This window comes from Lepidochelys olivacea (assembly GCF_965140295.1).
Source record: "Lepidochelys olivacea isolate rLepOli2 genome assembly, chromosome: 4".
Classification (NCBI taxonomy): Eukaryota; Metazoa; Chordata; order Testudines; family Cheloniidae; genus Lepidochelys; species Lepidochelys olivacea.
In genome coordinates, this window is record NC_140414.1 from 17,288,414 (window position 1) to 17,310,301 (window position 21,888).

The 21,888-nt window shown below is 44.9% G+C and overlaps 1 long non-coding RNA gene across 3 annotated transcripts in view; it reads left to right on the plus strand.

The window, feature by feature from the left end:
* LOC311519634 overlaps window positions 1-5,343 on the plus strand; it is a 183,675-nt gene extending 178,332 nt beyond the window's left edge. For all 3 annotated transcript variants that reach the window (XR_014711331.1, XR_014711332.1, XR_014711333.1), the window contains 2 exons: window positions 133-227; window positions 1,450-5,343. This is a non-coding gene — a long non-coding RNA (uncharacterized lncRNA). The remainder of the gene's footprint in view (window positions 1-132; window positions 228-1,449) is intronic.
* Window positions 5,344-21,888: the final 16,545 nt, after the last annotated feature.

Below are 21,888 nucleotides of genomic sequence, written 5' to 3' on the forward strand. Positions count from 1 at the left end.
AGCTGTGCTGCTAGATGGGAAGCCAGGAGCTGGAGGCAAAGTAGAGGCTCTTCTGAAGGGTGGCTCTAGCCAGGGATATGTGGGGTCCATCCAGTGCTGGTTTACCGACCCCAGCCCTTCCCTTCTTGCTAGGCCACCATCCCCCCGGCCAGAGCTAGGGGACGACATGCTGGAGGAATGGCTGCTGCAGGTTTCCCTACAGAAACGAATGGCCTAGGACCATGCAGGTAATACTAAGACTTTTATTGTGGCTTTGTTAAACCCGGGGCATGTGAAACTTTGACAACACACTGACTCGCTGAAGCAGCCCCCAATGCACAAAGTATCTGTTCCTGAAACCAGTGGATGGATGCTATCCTGGTGCTGGTTTCGTGAAATGCAGTAATTTCCTATTCAGTAGACCTAATTCACCAGGGAGTCTAAGTGAATCTGTCTACCTACCAAATCGCACTTATCCCATGCTCATCACCATAGAACAGCTGAGCATCTAATGAGACGATTGCATTTCATAATAAATAAAAAGGCTGCGTTGTCTAGTCCTGACGCCAGAAGGCCACACTGTCATAAGCTGGCATAACAGAGTGAAGAATCAGGCTTTGTTCTGCAGGAATTTCCTGGCTACATGGTGAATTCCATTGACTATCGTTGAGTTCATGTTAACAGGACCCTCTCTTGCTACACGACAGGTGGAATTTTAAGGCTCCTAGATTTAGGCCAGATCTTGTATTAACTTACACCTGGTACTAGTTGCTTTTTCCTGTTACACCATTCTCTTCTGGGCTCGCCAGGTAATTACACCAGCTAAGATGCTCTGAGACGGAGTGAGCAAAGCTCCAGAGGTAACGTGCAAGGGGTGTGTGAAGTTATATATTGCTAGAGCTACATTATGCCCCAGAATGGCACCCCCACTCCCAGTCAGCCAAAGGATTTGGGAGGTTAGAACCCCCTTTTCTCCCATTCCACTCCTCAGCTCTGAGCGTATCTCAGCCACAGCTGAAGATCAAGGCTTGTGTCCCCCCGAGTTGTCCTGGTTTAGTTTATTGCATAGTTTTGCTCCCCCCAACAATTCAGAGCCCCAATCCAGTAGCCACTGAGGCACAAGCTAGTCTGCTCTGTGTCACACGCCATTACTCAAGAATGCCAGTGAATGTGGCAGTAAGTGGTGTGAATGTGAGCTCTGCCCCAGACTCACTGAGCCTGACAACAGCTTGGCATGATGCAGAGGGCTCGGGCCTCCATCCTCAGTGACAGTACATGTGCCAACTAAGATCTCTCATTATTCATCCGATTTGCTTTCACTAATGTGCCACTGAAATGCATGAATCTAAAGGAAGTGGATCAAGTGCATACACATCAATTGCTCCAGCAGAATAAAATGTATATTTTCTAAGGGTGTGGCATGACTGACCTGGGTATTAGAGCATGATTTATCCTTTCTCACCATTCCAGCATATGACTTACTGCATGGGAACCTGCTAAAAGCAATGACTCAAACGGAATTTACATTTGTCTGGGTGGCTCACTGGACTTTCTCTCAGCTTTTGATTGGCAAATGTCACTGTCTTCTGGTATCAGTACTGCCCTCATCTATCGGGTAGAAGTGCTGCAATCGGGCTGGTGACCTGCCTTCCCAAGCCTCAGCTCCTGTCAATCAGCACAGCCCCAGTGAAGACAATGGAGTTGCACCATTTCACACCAGCTGAGGATCTGGTCATACTTCTAGTGCAAGTGAAGGCCTGAGTGTAACCATTTTGCTGGTCATGCAAATTCTCACAGCCTCCAAGATCTGCAGATCCACATGATGTATGCATTTTGAGCTCACAGCCTCCAAAAGGGGTTGGGATCTGGGCCCCAGAGAGATGCAATTTCCAAACTGTTGCAATTTTTCTACCTTTTCCCAGAAAGATTTGGACTGGAGCATGATTGTGTAATTGAAAACTGATTGGGGATGGAATAATTGACAACTGACCATCATCAGTTGGTTAGCCAATGGGAAGCTGTCTGGCTGCATGTATTTTGAGTGTCTTAACAATCAACCCCCCCCAAAAAGTGAATTTTGTGGCATTTCCAAAAAATACAATAGAAGCTCTGAACCCAGGGGTCTACATGACAAACAGGGCTAGCTTCCCCTCTCACTTACAGCAGTGTAACTCAGGAGTAGCCCCATTAGAATCATGGGCTAGATCCTCAGCTGGTGTAAACTGACATAACACCAATGATTTCAGTGGTGTAATGCTGATTTACACCATCTGGCGATCTGGCCCAGTGGAGTTACCCTGGTGTTAAACTAGGGTAAGTCAGCTGAGAATCTGGCCCATAATTAAATAAAGTAGCGATTCATGCAGATAGGAAACATACAACTGTACTAAAGTATTTGGGCCAGTTGGCCTGATTCTCCACAGCCCTGCCCCCCTGCAAAGTGGGTATAAAATGCTACCAACTCAGAATGGCAGGATTTTTAACATCTGCCTTGTACATGTGTAAACAGCCACCCGAGGGGCATGGCACTGGGGAATGGTGCCTAATATCTGCATATGTTGGGGCACATCCTGGCCCCCTTGCTGTCCATTTGCTTTCTCAGAGTGTAGCTAAGAGGGAGGGTTAGCACAATCTAGACTCTAAACTATGCCAGCTGGCTAGGGCCCCCAAATGGCTGTCTGCCAACACTCCAGCCACACCCAGTCTTCTTGGCTCCCAACCCACACTGCCAAGGCTGCAGGGATGGGGACGTGGTGGAGGAGCCAGCTCCATTAGCTCTATGCCGGCTGGGGGCTCTCCATGCCAAGGGAATCCCTGGCTGCTTTCCACTCCCTTGCGCTGAAGGAGCAATGCAAAGGGAGCAGCGAGTCTCTTTGAAGTGCAGTCCAATCACCCATTCCATCCAAAATTCCATGTGGTCTAGCAAAGCTCTTTGGTGGATCAGATGCTGCCCTCACCGTTGTGCTTACCAGAGCTCTGCAGGTGGGACAAACGTGAGGGCAGAAACTGGCAGAGTTTCTGAGATTTAGTGATCTTCAAGACATGCTGCAAGGCTCACCTATTCTCCCAGGAATGAGGCCATGACAGAGACCTTGCTGTAGGCCAAGAAAGGTTTCACAGAAGCTCTGTTGTGTTGGAGCTAAGTTCTGGCGTATTATTGCTGTATTTTCGGGGTGTGTGTTTATTCTATGAATGGTGCATAGAGCATCTTCTCATGTAAAATATAACTAAATACATTCATCAGTGCTAACCAGCTCTGTGCAGGGACAGTTTGCAGGACTCAGGGACAGAGTCTGACCTCATTTATAGCCGTGCAAATTGAGAGGAACTCCACTCAGTGATTTTGGTGAGGTTACTCTGGATTTATGCTGGTATATCACTAAGAGCAGAATCTGGCCCACAGCTGACTTCCGCCAGCGTACGATATGACCAAGCCTATTGGCGTGCTTGAAAGCAACATAAATTGTGTCCTTTTTTCCAGTTGCTACTAGATATAGATAAGGTGGCACAGGGAAACTGTCTGCCGAATCCTCCGGGAGCATCTGTGCTCAGCCCTACCCATGGGACTGAGTCCTCAAGTTCCCTGCCAACCCTAGATCTCCATGGTAATACAGACTGCTACAGTCTTAGTGACTGTGCTGGCTTGGCACTATGGAACTAAAAGAAATAAACAGTCCCATGTCATTGTTATAGGTCATATGACGATTTGGGGCCAGATCCTCACTGGGGGGAATCTGTGATTTACTGCAGCTTCACTGACGTTCTGAGCATCTGGCTCTTTGTCTATCATGCCATGGGCTGTTGCTGCTTTGAAAATAAAACGGTGGCTGCTAACCTGCCTATGAATAGACCTAGTTAGTTGCTAGAGACTAACACTAGGATCACTTCATGCGTTCGCCTGGTAAAATTTCTGTGCAGTAATCAGCATTAGATGAAGGCCAGCCTGCAACTCGTATAGTACAACAGCCTCTTAGTCAGTTTCCAGACTGTGATGTGGCCAACATGTCATTTTCTAAGTGCTCCTCCATTTAAGTGTGGCGCTATGTTGGAAAGTTCAAAGGCCCGGTCTTCTTTATTGCAATTGAATAGGTCTCAAAGTTCTCGCAGCCTGCTGACAGCTACTGTACAGAACACAATAGATGTATAGACCGACTGCAATTATATGCTCAGTACAGTAGTTGGACAATGATGATGATACTTCAATACAATAAGCATTTTCTTCAGTCTCCCAGGGGTTTGATAGCCAATTCCTGAGCATGGAGCTGAACATTTAAAGAGAAATTGTCAACATGTTAAATCAGCCAGTGCTTTTTAAAGGCTTGAGTCTGGCTACTACTTCATTCCTAGGATGTTAGTCATGCATCTTCTATTCCGCTTGTTAGGATATAGATATTCGGGCCTGTCTGCAAAGGCCTGTACTTTAAGAATTTAGGTGTATTCTTATCACTTGGCTAGTTAGAGGTATAAAAGAAAGAATCAAAATCACTGTCTGCCAGTGTAAGGGCCTTCTCTTACTGTGACAGTCTGAGGCCCTGTTCTTAGATTAAGGCCTTTGGCTAAGCAACAGAGGAAGCCATAAGCTGGGAAGCGACCGGTCACATCCTCACATTCCAAACTAGTCACATTGAAATCAGGTGCTATTGGGCTGTTAGGAATACAATCCTGTCCTGATAGTGCCTATCACCTCCAGAGAAAGGGAAGTGCCTAGAAGATGTAAAAGGAAACTTAGTTTGATAGCATCCTGTCTGGCAAGAACTCACTTATCAATAGCTGGGATGTGAAATCCTCACTTCTGTATTGTTTTGTCATTATAGTTCCCACTTTGTTATTGTTTGTCTGTATAATCTCTCTGGTTCTGTGATTGTTCCTGTCTGCTGTATAATTAATTTTGCTGGGAGTAAACTAATTAAGGTGGTGGGATATAATTGGTTACATAATCATGTTACAATATGTTAGGATTGGTTAGTTAAATTTCAGGAAAATGATTGGTTAAGGTATAGCTAAGCCGAACTCAAGTTTTACTATATAGTCTGCAGTCAATCAGGAAGTGAGGGGGTGGGTGTGTGCTTGGGTGTGTGGGTGAGGGAGATGGGAACAGGGAAATGGGGGTAAGGAAATTGGAATCATGTTTTGCTAAAGGGGGAAATGGGAACAGGGAATGTGGGTAAGGAAATTGGAATCATGTTTTGCTAAAGGGGGAAATGGGAACAGGGAATGGGGGTAAGGAAATTGGAATCATGTTTGGCTAAGGGCAGGAATGGGAACAGGGACACAAGTGTAAGGCTCTGTGGTGTCAGAGGTGGGAAGTGGGACACTAAGGAAGGAAACTGGAATCATGCTTGCTGGAAGTTCACCCCAATAAACATCGAATTGTTTGTACCTTTGGACTTCGGGTATTGTTGCTCTCTGTTCATGCGAGAAGGACCAGGGAAGTAAGTGGGTGAAGGAATAAGCCCCCTAACATCGCTCATCTCCCACTACTTCCTGATGATCATGTTACCTGTAACTGTGATAAAAGACTTTCTGTCAGCGCACGTGCTTGGTGCTACCGCCATTAAAACTCTTTAGACTCCACGGGCCAACCTTAGCCTTAGTCCATAAAATGCATGTTTGCGTTGATACAATCAAGAGATAGCATTTAAATGAGGTATTATGATGGTCACATTGATGCAATGCATAAATCATGACGATCTATCCAGAAGGGGTCTAGGTTGGAGCGGCACCAATCCCGGGTTGAGCAAAAGGATTCCCAGAAGGGGATGTTTTGAGTGCAAAGCACAGTCCAAAACATGAAGGTTGCATAGGCAGAATAACTGCTTCTGTACAGCAGGGTTAATTATACTTCTATATGAGTGGCTTAGATACGAAGCCACTAGGAAGATGTATCTGAAAATGTGTATCAGCTAATGTAAAAGTCCCCATGCAACCCACTGCATGCAAGCAAGGTCTAGGGCATCTGTCCACTTTGGGGATTGTAGTCTTAGGCAATTGTTGGCAGCCCATGACAGAGCAATCATATTTTTTCTCTCCTATGTTTCGTGCTATTTAACGAGAAAGTGGCCCCTTTTCCCTCTGATAGCCATGGTGGAATTTCAAAAGAAACACCTTTCTCAGCACATAGAAATGCAAAATCATTATTAAATATTATTTATTTATTTGTTTGTTATTATGATGATTGTGCCGAGATGCTCCCGCTCTATTGTGCATATACAAACATCTGAGGTGAAATCCTGACCTCCCCCTACCTCCTTGAATTCAATGGCAAAACTCCCGGTGACTTCAGTGGGGCCAACAGTAAAATCTGAGAAATCATTTGGAATCATCTTTTGACACTGCATCTTTTGACATCTTTTGAGGCTCAAGCATGGGATTAAAAATAAGGACCTGCTTAAGTGCTGGGCGAAAGCAGGACCCAAGTACGCCTCCTGTCTCTGCAAGCCCATTGTCTACAGTGGAGGGGCACTGGCTGATCATCCTACAGCAGGTGACCCAGGAGTACTCTAGCTCTGCCGAACTCAGTGGCGTGATCAGAAGCAGGCCCAAAGGGTACTAATCAGTTTAGAATTGTGCATTAAGTTCCTGTTTTCCTCTCATCTGGACCAGTTTTACGTTTGTGTGGGCCTGATCCTCATCTCCACTGAGAGCCCTGAGAGTGGGCGTAAGGTATATTTACATTCACTTTAGTGTCCCTTCCCACGGCCTGAGCAGCATAAAGGAGCATCAGTGTAAATGTGGCTCATATATCCCCACTGACTTGAATAGATTTCCTCCTGATTTACACCCATTTCAGGGAGGGCAGGATCAGAGCCAGCATCTCACTGTCATCATTACTCTGAACGGACTATACCATGTGTCCCCTGCATTTAGCTTTTCCCGTCCGAGTACTGAATGTCCTATTTACTTTACCTGCTAAAGGAATTTTACATGTTTAGAAACAATGAATCACAAAGCAAAGACTGAAGCAATTAAAAATTCCTTTCCTCTACATCTTTGCCAAAACTAGATTTTTCTAGCTCTATTACAAAGTAGAAACTTCACCAGAACAAAGCCCAGGCAAGCCTTTCTACGCACATAATGATTACGCAGACCTCGCTGGATTTTGTTGTCCCACAAACTGTGAATAAGCAAAGAGACCCGAGAGTGCATTCAGTTTTACAGTCATGTTTGTTTTGCTTCCTTGGAAATCCTATTGTTTGCTGGGAGTACCTGCATATGCCTGCATAGGAGTCACTCTTGTGACGTTGGTGGCTTTTAATTAATTATGCCGCGGCCCTAATGAATGCGCTGTAAAGGTGAAAGGTGCCATTGGAATAAGTCGACCACGGCCATATACGGCCATTGATTTTGACGTGCTGAAATAGCACGGAGGGGTTACTGCTTTGCAAGGCTACTACCAACCTCCCGATCCGAACATATTGCAACTTGTGCACACACCGTGATCCATTCCACTTCTTAGAGCGGCTCCTATGTGCAGGGAGCAGGGCTGGACTGTGGGTCACTTACTCACCTTGGGGAGCACCAATGGGGACTGTTGCATGAGTACTTGCTCATTAGCATAGAGGCTGTGCAATCAGGCCCTGAATGAGGCTTCCAAGGCACACTCAGTAGCTAATTGTTTCCTCTGGCAGGGAGAAGTTCGCAATTGTATAGAAGCAGTGCCACTTTTTGAAGCCATGAAGAAGCCCCACTGACAGAACACATGGCTAGGAAGACTGGAGAGCTGGGTTCTGGTCACACATCCAAGATGCATAGATTCCAAGCCAGAAGGGACCATGGTGATCATCTAGTCTGACCGCCTGTATAACACGGGCCAGAGAACTTCCCAAAGTAATTCCCAGAGCAGATCTTTTAGAAAAACATCCCATCTTGATTTAAAAATTGCCACTGATGGAGAATCCCCCACGGCCCAATGGTTAATTACTCTCACCATTAAACATGTACACCTTACTTCCAATCTGAATTTGTCTTGCTTCAACTTCCACAGCCATTGGATCATGTTAAATCTTTCTCTGCTAGACTGAAGAGCCCAGTATTAAATAATTGTTCCCCATGTAGGTACTTGTAGACTGTGATCATGTCACCCCTTAAGACCTTCTCTTTGTTAAGCTAAATAAATTGAGCTTTTTGAGACTACACTATAAGGCAGGTTTCCTAATCCTTTAATTATTCTCCTGGCTCTTCTCTGACCCCTCTCCAGTGTATCTACATCCTCCGTAAATTGTGGACACCAGAACTGGACACAGTATCCAGCAGTGGTTGCACAGGTGCTAAATACAGAGGTGAAACAACCCCTCTACTCCTACTTGAGATTCCCCTGTTGATGCATCCCAAGATCGCATTAGTTCTTTTGGCCACAGCATCACATTGGGAGCTCATGTTCAGCTGATTATCTCTTCCCTTGTCCTCAAACATCTATTACCACGTATCTCTGCTTATTCAAGGCCACATTCAGCCATTCTGCCGCTGAGCACTCCTTTTTAAAAAAATATTTGTTTTTTTAGCTGGATTTGATACCCTTCTCACATGAGTTTTACCTTCCACCCTGAGAAACTCTATTCAGGTGTAGCAAGGGGCTAATCAACATGCCACATGTCCCGTCACTAGTTGTTCCACTGATTTCAATATGACTCCCCCTGGAGCAAGGTGAGTGAGGGTGGCAGACTCTTGTGCATACTGGACATCACTTTTTGGACTCCTCTTTCTCCTCTTTTTGGACTGCCCCAGCTTACATCTCCCTGAAGAGTTACAGCCTGACTCTGTTCTCCTATTAAATTACAGGTGGCTCAGCTTAAGTCAATGGAAATAAATTGGTTTAAAACTAGGGAGATGTGAGATGAAAGTCTGGTTCAGAGCACCAGTCCCTGGAGGAAGAAACCTGTTGGTGGTGAGCAGGAGAAGGGTTGTGGTAGAAATCTGCCACTTGGATACAAAACTATTTCTCTCTCTCTCTCTTTCTCTCTCTTTTTTTTTTTTTTTTTTTGTCAATGATGGTTAAATGTTTAAATTTTACACAGAATCTTAGAAATGCAGGACTGGAAGGGACCTCAAGAGGTCCTCTAGTCCAGCCCTCTGTGCTGAGGCAGGATTAAGTATACCTAGACCATCCCTGATAGGTGTTTGTCTATGTAGGGGCAGGATGGATTTATTATGACTGGAATTGGATAATTAACACATTTCCTGTAATAGGAAAAGTCTCCTTTTTTCTCTGATTTACCTGCATCGCTGACAATGAATGGTCTCCTCTTTCAGTTACAACCTAGACAAGTTACTTCCAACCTGTCTCAATCTGACAACTGCCAAGAAGTAAAAAGATAAGGTAAAAAGACCAACTTCTGTTGGTCAAAGAGACAAGCTTCTGAGCTACACAAAGCTCTTCTTCTAGTCTGCTGAGAAGCTCTATGTAAGCTCACCCATTTTGTCTTTCTAATCATGGGAGGAACATGGGTATAACAACACGGCAAACAAGAAGTAAAAACCACTGTGCACCCGAGAGAGAGAGAGCGAGAGAGAGAGCGCAAAAATAAATATGAAATGTAAGTTATTTTAGAATTTTGCAAACAAAAAATGTAATAATATTGAGAGAAATCATCAATAATTGTAATAATAAAGCCCTTCCACATAAATACACTTATGATCCCAGGGCACTGTACTGCATAATACATATACATTAAAATGCATTTCAAAGATGGCACTGGTCAAAAAAATGCAGAAAGCCGTTTGCAAAATTTTTCCAAAATTTTTCCAAAAATTGTCCTGAAATTTTTCCATTGAAACATCACATTTTGGAAAAATTGTGACCGCTCTCTAAGCTGGATGAAAACGTATCAGATTTTCAAAAGAACAGGCTGAGCATGTTTGAAAATCTGCCTGTTTATTTCTGGAGCATAAATGGGAGCTGAGCTCTTTTGAAAATCCAGCTTTGACTGACTCAAGTTGCGGCGGTGGGATCCTTAAAGGGTGTGCACGTACCCAGATACCCATTAAACTAAGAGAAGCAGGTCTGGAATACAGCCCAGTTGTGCAACATTCCATACTTTAAAAACCAACAGTCTTAGATGAAAATCAATTGGCCATTATAAAAGTAGCCAGTGAGGGAGGATGGGCATCATGGTAGCTCCAGATACTGTGCAAATGTAATACTGTGCTCCAAGCCCCACACAGGCAGCCACTTGTAACACAACACCCCTGGGTGGGATATTGGAGCCAGGACTGAACCTGCAACCTCTTGATCTTAAACTATGAGACCCTACTCCTGGAGCTAAAAGGCCCAACTCTATAAGGCCGTAGGAGGATCATCAACCTGTATCTGCCGTCCGACCACCACTAGCCGGGGCCAGAGCACCGCCCCGCGTGGGTGTGGGTTCCACTAACATGCTGCTTCATTCCAAATGGTGGAGCAGCCCTGCTCAGAGAGCTGCAGTATCTCAGCATGTGCTGTTACTGCAAGGCCATCATGAGAAGATGGGGTAGCCTCCATAACTGATAAAAATCTCTTGATAGGTGTCTGGTGCATGGTGGCTTCCTGCGGAAGGAATGTGGTCAACAGTGAATCAATCGGCAGCAGTTCTTACTCAACCAATAAGGGTGCAGTCCTTGACTCTGGCCCTGATCCCGCAAAGCACATGAGCTCATACTTAACTTTTCGTGAGTGGTCTTATTGCAATCAATGGAAATCGCGATGTGCTTAAAGTTTAGCATGTGCTTAAGTGCTTTGCTGGATTGGGACCGGCATGCTCAGCATTTTGCAGGCCTGACCCCTGGATGACCTTGTTCAGATGTCCTAATGTAAGACAGATGATGAGTATGGCTGGACATCTGTTGCTACGCGCTTAAGACAGGATTTTTGAAAGCACTCAGCCTTGGTCTAACTGGCTAGGGTTTTACCATTGACTTCAGTGGGAGCAGACTTAGACCAAAGCTGAGTGCATTTAAAACTCCCACGCTCCTGCTATGGGAGGTAGGCCACGATGTTTACAAGTGACGTGATTTTGGGGGCCCAACTTGAGAGCCATGGAAGAGGCCTGGTTTTCAGAGGGTGGGTGCCCAGTGCTTTCTGAAAAGTCATCCTCTTTAAAGGGTCTCAAGTTGGCACCCAAAATTTTGAAGATTTTGACTGTGATTATTTAGAGTAACACAAGTTTGCCTCCTGATATATTTTTGCTATAGAGCAGAATAACGGACTCAAAAATTACTTACCACAGAACATGGTCATACGGCTCATCTCAAAGATTTTTAGAGGAGAAAGTTATATGCTCCAAGGCTCGGGCTACACTACAAAGCTTATGCCAGCGTAGTCCCGTAGTGTAGATGCAGCCTCCATCAACAGAAGGAGTTTTTCCTGCTGATGTAGGAACACCACTTCCCCAAACAACGTTAGCTACGTTGACAGAAACATTCTTCCATTGACATAGCTGCGTCTACACTGGGGGTTTTGCTGGCGTAGCTATGTTGCTAGGGGTGGCTATGCTGATATAACCTTTAAGCATAGACTAAGCCTTAATTCCACCTACAGGAAGAGATCAGACTACAAAAGAGTAGTATAAAACTTAAAAGTTACATTTTCAAAGTGGTGTGTGTGATATTAGCAATTTGCATATTGATTCCGGGCATTTTTGGTGGATTGCATGCCATATATATTTGATTAGAAGCTGCCCTTCATTTGTGACTGCTCATCTTCAGCAGGTGCCAATGCCCCTTTCCCGTGCAAGCTGCCGAGGAAAGTTAATTGGACAGAAGCAAGCAGGCCATAAGATTGAAATAGTCAGGTGGGAATGGTGCAATCTCTAACTATGAATGGGCCACAGATTCAGCTTGAAAAATACATCTGCAAACAACTTTCCACAGAGGCACAACCCCCAAAATGCTGACATTAGGCAAATTCATGCACCCCAAAATTCTGCTGCTACCTGAAAACATACTCCGGTTGCCCTTGGTACTAGAAACTGAGAGATGTAAACACCTCCTTACCTGAAAACAGCAGAGTGGTTGCTTTTAAAGATACTCTGCCAATAAATGGAATAGTTTGTTTGAGATGCAGGACAAAGACAGCAAGTTTATTTCTGGAGCACGGGCCAAAAGGCCAAGGGTCTTCTTCCTAAACCATAGATGAACAAACATTTCAGAGGGATCAGCTGGGTGATGAATCAAAAAGTAAATGTTTACCCAGAATTAGCCCATAGAGGTATATGAAAAACCATACGGCTGGACTGCCCTATGGCTGGACTGCCCTTGCTGCAACAGGGGGATGTCTCCAAGAGGACATTCACCTTCACCAGGATTCCTCCGCATTGTTCCACCAGGGGCTCAGGTTTGCTCTCCACATGGCACTATAGTAACACTCACTGGTTTTATAGTTCTGGCTACTTGCTGGTGGACTGGGATGCTACATGTCTCCCAGCTGATGTCATGCCAAGTGTCCAGGAGCCCACGGATGGTGACTATTACATTCTCAGATGAGCTCTAGCAGATCGTTTTGAAGTTGGTGAGATTGCAGGAAAATCTGCTCTGAAAATCAATGATGTCATTTGACACAGCTTCCAGCCTCTGTTCGAGAGAGGCCGGGATTCGGGGTAGTTGTGGTCTTGTGGGTCAGTGCTTAGAAGCAGTCAGTTTGGTTGCACAGAACCTATGTAAGCAACTGCTATTAGTCCTTCTATCTTGGGGCCAATAAAGTTACAGAGAGACAGACGGACAGAAAGCTCTACTAGTAAAATGTAGAGGCGCTTGGTCTTGCTTAAACAGTTGTAATTAAATTGAGGTCATGAAACATAATGCTTGATGAGATCATTATAGAACTATTATACACTTCAAAGTAGAGCTGAGCAAAATTCAGAATTTCCATCCATGGGAAATTCCCACATTTCAACTTTTGTTTTTCCCCTGGAGTGGAGAATAAAAAGTTGAAATTTCAAAATATCCGGTGGAACAGAAATTCCAAAAAAATTTCCATTTGGAAATGTTGCAACTTTTCGTTTCAGAATTCAAAACCTGAAACGTTTCCGTTTGTTGCCATGATTTGGAAGCATTCCTTTCAAGTCATTTCAACATTAAACTGCGTTGTCCATGATGCAATGCATTACAAGAATTGTAGTTCCAGCCCCCATTCTCTCCTATGGCTGGACTACATCTTCTATAATGCATCCAGAACCACATGGCTCCCAGGATGCACCACACAGGACAATCTGCATTGCGATATGGCAGAGATAGTCCTCCAAGGAGAATGGGGGCCAGGACTAAACATCCCATAAGACAAAGTGCAATAGGGTAATGCAGTTACATTTTTTTTAACTGATTCGGAACAGAATGGTTTGGGTCAGTTAAAAAATTGAAATATTCTGATTCAAGCCCAACCAGCCCCAAATAAAAATACTTCATTTGATTTTCCTGACAAAGCCAGAAATGTGTGGAAGCTGCATTTTCCATCGCAAAATTCCCAGCCAGTTCGATTTCAAATGGAAAGTGCGGCATCCTTGGCTGCAGAGCTACTGGCTCGACTTGTTTCAGGATGAAGTGCATCACAGAGCGCAGGCGGAGATGAATCTGCTGAGGTAGCAGCAGAGCTGGCATTCAGTGAGTCAGCACAAGGTGATGAGGTGGGAAATCACGGCCTTGGCAGAGTTAGTGCGGCACCCAAGGGAAGGAGCGAAGAAGAGAGATGTCTGGTATTGGTGACAAAGAGTCTGGTGCCCTAGATACCAGCATTCCTCCGGTGGCTGCATATAAGCTCCGCATTTCCCTGGCTGCTAAGCAAACAAGGAGAAGCAACTGTGGATCAGGTCAGGATTTAAAATCCATTACATATTCTCCTGCTGTTTCAAAAATTGATGCAAAGGGGTTATCATTCGAGACTGACAACATTCAGATCGGGAGAGAAACTGTCCGGAAGTTTAGGAGTGATGGGAGCCAGGGTGCTGGTTGAGGATCATCTCTAATGATTACAGCTTCCACTAACAGCAAAAGCTATCAAAGTGGTTGCAAAAGTGATTGTTTAAATTAACCCCTTCCCTGAGCCAGATCTCCAGCTGGTGTAAATTGATGTACACCAACTGAGAATCTGACCGCACGTGTTTAAATGCTTCCAGCCCTGGTGACTACAGCATTGGAGCAGAACTCAGGAGACCTGGGTCTATTCCTGGCTTTGCCACTGGCCTGCTGGGTGGCCTGGGCAAGTCACTTCATCTCTGTGCCTGGGACTCCCCATTTGTAAAGTGAGGATAATGATACTGGCCTCCTTTGTGAAGTGCTTTGAGATCTACTGAGGGGATGCGCTAGGTAAGAACTGGGTAGGAGTATTAACTTGCTGAAAAGTTTCCTTTGGGACTTAAACTTTCCACATTTGGTCTCATCATTTCAGACCAAAGATCTGGTTTTGGAGTGCGGAGCGAAGGGGAGGAGGAATGGAGAAATGAAAGCCAACTGTTTGGAGTTCAGCCAGGGTGTGGTGAGATGTTCACTACCCTCAATTCCTAGTCTTGCTGTCTCTTTCTCTCTCTCTTCATTTAATCCCACTCCCATCTGCTCTGTATCTCAGTTGTGTCCAGCCCCCTTGCACATGCTTCCCCTGCTTGGTCCAATTCTTCTCCACCATACAGTGCCCTGCCACTTTCCCAGTCTCACCTGCAAATTGGCTCAGCTGCTTGGTTCCCTTCTGCGGATACACTGTCTTCTCCACTGTCTTGGTGGATGTTCATCTCCCATTGGCCCCGCTGGCTGACAGCTCCAATCCTTGAGGTCAGTTACTATTTCCTCTTCCAGTGACGTAGCAGCAGCCTCTGGTGGAGGCAGCTAAGCTGGCTTCTCTTCCCTTGTTTCCAACTGGTTTTACAGCTGTCCAGGCTTTTCGCTGTAAGGAAGGACCTGACAATGGGGCCACAGAAGCAGCTGGAGGGGGGAAAAAAGAGCCAGCGTCATGTGACCTGCCACCTTTCTGTGGTCCACTAGCAAATGTGTCATAGAGCACAGTTGGAGAACCACTGCCCCATACCGTAATTAAATCTGGACTATAACAGGCTTGGTGACATTTTGGACAATGCTTGATAGCATTTGGACAGGCGGCGCCTTGGGATCGCTGGTTGAGAAGGATCGGCCTGGCACCATTCCAGGCAGCGTATAGAGATTTCCCAATCTTTTTGAGCTGTCCTAAAAATTTGCACCAGCGTTGTGTTTTGATCTCTGGGTTTGCTGAGAAAGCTTTAATCATACAGAATGGAATTATATAATGGGAGTGCTCAGGTAATTTAGGTTTGGCGCCAGCTCCATTAAATTAATTAAGGCTATTTGTGCAAGACCGAATTCTTCTATAGTTACTGATGGAGCTCTTCTTTCTTTCTTTTAGTGGCCATGAAAGAGAGGGATGACTAGCTTTGGCCTAGTCCAGCTTTGCTTTGAGTAAATGATTTGTAAATTTCACCAACACTTCACCACAACACCCCTGCTAGTCCAGACCTGATCCTTTCTTCGAGCTGCAACAGGATGCTGTACCAAATCCTCCGGTTGTTTTGTGATCGACGGAGACTAGAATACATTTACCAAACATTCCAGGATTTTAACACAAGCCTCCCTGTGCGAGATACTAGTGCACTAACTCATTACGCTACAAGTTAGAATCATAGAACCATAGAATATCAGGGTTGGAAGGGACCTCAGGAGACCATCTAGTCCAACCCCCTGCTCAAAGCAGGACCAATCCCCAACTAAATCATCCCAGCCAGGGCTTTGACAAGCCTGACCTTAAACACCCCTAAGGAAGGAGAGTCCACTCTTCAAGGAACCTGTAAGGAAGGAGTTGCCACTCTTAAAGGAACCCAAGAGAGAAGCACATTTTCATCCTATTCATTTGGAGTTGCCATAGTCTCTGTAAGAAGCTGGCCAGAAGGATGCAGGAAGAGTATTGCAATTGGACTGAGGAAGATAAGAGTATCGAAAAAAATACATTTTGCTTTCACTTGTTCCTTGGGACACAGACAAAATATTTGGGTTAGGTTAATGGGATAGTCAAGAAGTTTTTATATCAATCTGTCTGATGTGCATAGTGCGTGGACAGCTATCTACAGTCATTTCGATCGCAGTGATAGTGGGTGCATAGGTGTTGGCAGAACTAATACATTGAGTAGCTGAGTACAGGGCTGGGGTCACAGTGGGTAAATGGGTTTCATACAGTGTGCCCATTCCCATTATGGTCTTTTTCTAATTTTGCTTGCAAAGCTTTTCTTCTGCCTCTCTCACTAAAAAACTAATAATAATAATCAGGCTTCAGGTTGATCTGAATGTGAAGGAAATGTCTCCACCAAATGATGTTTGCCCACGGAAAGCATGTTTGAGAGAGTTCTTGGTAAATATTATCTCGGAGAAGAACTCATGTGTGTAGGGTGTGAGGGGAAGAGCTGTTCTCTTTTTTGCTCTGAGCAAGCTCTGACAATCAAAAGCTGATTGCCTGAATCCCATGAGGCTGTGATGGATTTAGGATAATAAAGTATCCAGACCTAGGGGCCTGCAGGCCTGGGATTCTGTAAGGTGTAAACTGACAGAGAGAAAGCTGAAGACACACATGAAGGAAGTTGTGTTCACGTAGACCTCAAGAGTGGTAATGGCGAGCCTGTGCTTGAAGGCTCAGAATTAAAAGGCAGAGCTTCCTAGGAGGAGGAAGTGATCATCAGTCCAACAGAAAACACCTTCAGAAGAGCATTTTGATAGAACTGAGGACTGATGTGGCTGCAGAAATGGGCAAGGAAGATCTCCAGGGCCACCTCCTGTCACCATGGAGCCCCTCTGCACTTAGCCTGGCTCTCCGGGCTTGGGAAGAGGGGTGCATCTGATGAAGGGGAACTGCCAGAGAATTGCCAGGAAGGCTGTGCATGGATCAAAGCCGTTTCATAGGAAAGGTTTAACCTCAGCTCGGAAGCCCATGGCAAGCACTTCCATCAGCACAGAAAGAGGCAGCCAAAGTTTAAGCTGAGATGGGCGTACAAATGGTGAAGAGTTGGGCAACTGGCTGGAGGTGATCCCTGCAGAAACCATGATAAGAATGAGGGAAGTTTGTCTCTTGGAGCAATTTACTGGGGTGTGCCCCAGGGACCCAGGAGAGCTTGGTGAACTGAAAAAAAAAAAGTCCACCCATCTGCTGAGCTGATAGGCCTGTGGCTACAGGCTCTTCGGTTGCTCAATGCCATGAAGGAGAAAAAAAATACAGGGGGTGAAAATGTGGGGTTGGCTGCTAAAGTGAGATGATGTAGTGGAAGATACACACATGTGTGTGTACATGTGTATGTACCATTAATGTACAGTTCATGAAATAAATCACCACATTACACTACTTTTACTTTCGATACTCTTACTTTTCTCTGTGTGTTACTTTTCCCCTGTCCTCTGATCTTTACTCAAAAAACTGAGACACTCATTTTTTGTCATGATTTTCACCCATTTCTTCATTTTTGTAATAAACACTGATACATTCCTGAGAAATCTGAAACAAAATAAAACCTGAAAACAAAAGGCCTTGCTAATAAGGCACAGGGGCACTGATCATAGCCCACCCTTAGGAGCCAGTCACCCTGTGAGAAGGCTATTGTAAAGTGACATTATGTAAGGAGGAGAGATACATTCTTGTAATGGTGGGATTACTCCATATGGTAATCCAAGGCTATGGCACTGAGTTTGATGGAGATGGGGAAGTCATCCACTACTCTGATTGACATGTTTAGCCAGGTAGATTTTTCCCTGGGAAATAGTATCTTCGATTAAACCCTAATTTCATCTCAAAGTTTATGATGAACAAGCTCTTGCTTGGTTTGCATGTATGTTGTATGCCCAGTTACTTACAGACTCTTGGCAGAATGAGACAATATTATCAGCTGTCATGTCTCTTGATCCGGAGTTAAGGTTGCATCAGGGGCTTAATATACTGTTACAGTGAGTTCTAATTATTCCATTTAGAAGTAGAGGTGTAATCAAAATCTGCACCCTTTGGGGGACCTATTTCTTTGTAGCTCCCACCTGCTGGGACTGCAACGCCCTTGTGGTCAGTAGTTGTCAGTAGTAATAAAACAGGAAAAGTGAGCCAAGGATGTGCATCAACCAGGAGGCGGAGACGAAGGTAGCAGACATCATCCCGCATGATTATCCTCTTCTAAATTAGGTGTGCTCAGACGTGTCACGGTGTGGGCCACAGATACCTCACCTGCCATTGCTGACTGCGCGGCCTGCCTCCCTTCCCATTCACAGTCAAAACTACATCAGTTGCTTACATGGAAAAATAACATCAGGAAAATGTTTAGCTGCTTTTAATGAAGTTTTGAAACTGGAAATGAGGAGAAAGAGCCATCACTGTGTCCTCCTTGAACTCTCCCACAGGCCACCACACCAGCAAGGGTCCTATGGAACACAGCTTGAGAAACACTGGCCTAAATAACTGGGTACCTTCTGGTACCCTGCCTCAACTCCTTGATTTTAGCACAACACTGCTGCATGTCCCATTCGTGCCCCTTCTCCTGCATGCCACCAGCAATCAGCCTGTAGGTATCAAAGTTCCTATGGCTGGTGTGGCCTCAGACTGCACAGCCTCCTCTCCCCATACACTCAGCAGATCCAACAGCTCCAGTGTGCTCCAGGTGGGAGAGTGGCTGCTGCGGAAAGCCAGCGTTGTGGTCAGCTGGGAAGATGCTGTGTTAACTGTGCATGCTGAGCAAACAGGAAGAGGAATTTCAAAAATTCCCCTGCCTTTAAATTGGGGAGGGGCGCACACCTGTGTACCTTCAAGGCAGCCAAGTTCAAACTGCTGACCAGAGTGATCAGGATGGGCATTGTGGGATACCTCCTGGAGGCCAATTAGAGCAACATAACCACGTGCAGTGTCTACACCGGTGCTGTGTCGCTCTAACTACATCGCAAAAAGCTCTATGCCACTCGTTGAGGTGGTTTTATTATGTCGGCATAGCAGGGGAGTTACATTGGCAGGAGGAGTGTTTTAGTGTGTACACCTCCACTGTCTTGTCAATGAAACTGTGTAGTGTAGACAAGGCCTCATTTGCCATGTCTTCATTGGAAAGTGGACGTGCACTAGCCTTTGTACCCCACACTGAGATTTCCCGAGCACATCAGACAAACTCACTGGTGAGGATAAAACATTAAAATAAGGTTATTAACTACAGAACAATAGATTTTAAATGATTATAAGTGGCAGGGATAAAGGTCACAGATAGGTTACTTTACAAAATAAAAATAGAAACGCACATTCTATATCCTAAACTTCTGGTCTAAACAAGTGTTGAATCAAACAGCTTTTCTCATCCTGACAGATGACACAAGCAGGTTACAGTTCCTCAATACACAGACTGCACTCCCTTTCCAGCCTGGGACCACTCTTCCCCAGTTCAGAGTCTTTGTTCTCCAGATGTTCCTCCAGGCGTTGAGATGGGGCAGCAGGGGGAAGCGGTCAAGTGATGATGTCACTGTCTCTCTGTTATACTTTCTTCCAGCTTGCTAGAAAGATCTTTCCTGTGACGTAGGTTAGTGTGCCCCATGATGTGTGTGCCTTTTCAGAGAAGTCTCTGGGATAGTGGATTGGGGGTTGATGAGCCATTGATGCTGTCTGGCTATGGATGGCTACTCCTTTGTTGTAACCGAAAGGCTGGTTGTGGGTGTTCCCAACCCCACAACATATTTCAGTAACACATATAGCAGTACTTCATAACTTCACGTACAAGGATAGCACCTACAATCCAACAGGATATTAATGTTCAACAGATCAAGACTTTTAAAGTGATACCCCACAAAACATAAAATTATAAGACAGTGGTGAACATGGGATTGCCAGGGTGCTAATTTGAGGCACAGAGTGTAACAAGCTCCTTTTATGTAAGCCTGCTGGGCCCTGATTGACTGCACCGTGCAGCCTCTCTCCAATTGGCTGCTTGCTGCATAGCCTCCGTAGGCTGCTTTTAACCCCTTCCTTTCCGGCATGGGGTAGATGGCTACCCCATCACAAGGATTTTTAATTAAGAGAACCCATCACATAATATTTAAAATACTGCCAGTGTATTAATCACAAGAACAATTTTTTTCTAATATTTTACTGCATTTTCTTTGCACAGTATGAATAAATCCAAACATTATCATGAGGTTAATGGGTGAGTTAATAATTTAATAAATAAGAATATACTAGCTCTTCTAGAGAGCACTTTTCAGACATAGATCTCAAAGTGTTTTACAAAAGAGGTCAGTATCATTATCTCCATTTTATAGATGGGGAAACTGAGGGCCAGAGAGGTGAAGCAACTTGCCCAAGATCACCTAGCCGGTTAGTGGCAGAGCTAGGAATAGACACCAGATCTACTGAGACCCAGTGCAGTGATCTAGCCACTAGGACACACTGCCTCCTCAGTTTGCTCTGCCTCATTATTGCCCCTCAGCATGAATAATAAAGCCAATAAAACTGTTCCCTTTCCACGGTTTGTTACCATATATAATAGTACTCCTGGATCACTTTAAAAATGCATGGCAATAACATCATGATATGTTATGGGAAACATATTAAAACACAGCGCGCTGGATTCTCAGCTGCTGGAAATCAACATATTTATTGATTTCATCCAGGCGCAGACATATGCGAATGGGGAAAGAAGGAAAGGATGGGAAGAGAGGCAGGTTTAGTGGAGTGCAGGTCTGGCATTCTTTGCATCATCTCAACTTTTTTTATTCAAATATATCTAGATCCAGGGTCCACATTCTTCAAATTCATATACTTTCTCTCTACAGCAATAAGTTGTTCTTCTTTGGCTGCTAACTCAGCCAGGTTCAAATACCACAGCTCTATTCTGGGCATAAGCTGATGCTTCCATGTTTGTAAAATCCTGTGCTTGGTGATCATTGCAGCCGTCAAGAACCAGTCTTTGTTAATAAACAGACCCACCCATTACCGCCATTCACATCAAATAACATAGCAAAAAGCCTTTGCCCTACTCAGTGGAGCTATACCAGTTTACACCAGCTGAGGCTCTGGGACCAAATGCCCATACACGCCACTATAGTGACAAAGCATCAAGGAAAGTTTACACACAAAATCCAATTCATGCTCACCTGAAGGCCAGCACAAGACTCCATGTACCACTTCAACCCTCCTGTATAAGTGATGTATATATGGTCCTATTTGTGCTGGTGAATTGTGTTTGCACTAGGGAGCTACTACCCCTGAATGGATCTTTGATGGCTCCCAGTGGAGCAGATTACTGTCATACCAATGAAAAAGGGCCACAGTAATTAACTTGCATACACTGCACTTTATTTGAGAAGGAATTACCCAAGCAGTAAAGGGTTACATTAAGCACATAACTCCTATGTTAGACATTAAAGAACTATACAGTAAGAGCTATACATTCCTCTTAGCGAGCCTCTCTTTCATAAACATACACAAACAGGCCCTGTGCTCGCCTCATAGAGTTCCTGCTTGGCAAACAGAAGTGGTGGTTACCAATTCTATGGATGACTTCTTCCCTCCAGGTCTGGTCTCCTCAGCCCTCTGGTCTGTCTTGGATTCCCTTGAGGCCAGGCCTCGGCTGCCTGGAAACCCCTCTGGTTACAGTCCTACTTGAGCCCACGGAGCAGAGTTTTGGCTACTCTGTCTAGCAGCGTTGCTTCTTTAAGTGTTAATTAAGGAATTGCCCCCAACAAGTCATTTAATTTGCTTGATTTTTATACTCTCTTTCCTCAAAGGGGTCACATGTCTTAAAAGCATGCCCAGTGGGCGTGTGATTACTAATTTTTACATGGTTAGTACTTTTGGAGGAGACTGCAGAGCGATGCCAACTGAACATTACCCCACATTCACTCCCTTATCAATCATTCACTTCAGCCCCCTGCGTGATGTCCTTCAACAGGGTCAATATGCCCCCCATCAGCCCATGCTCCATTCAGGAC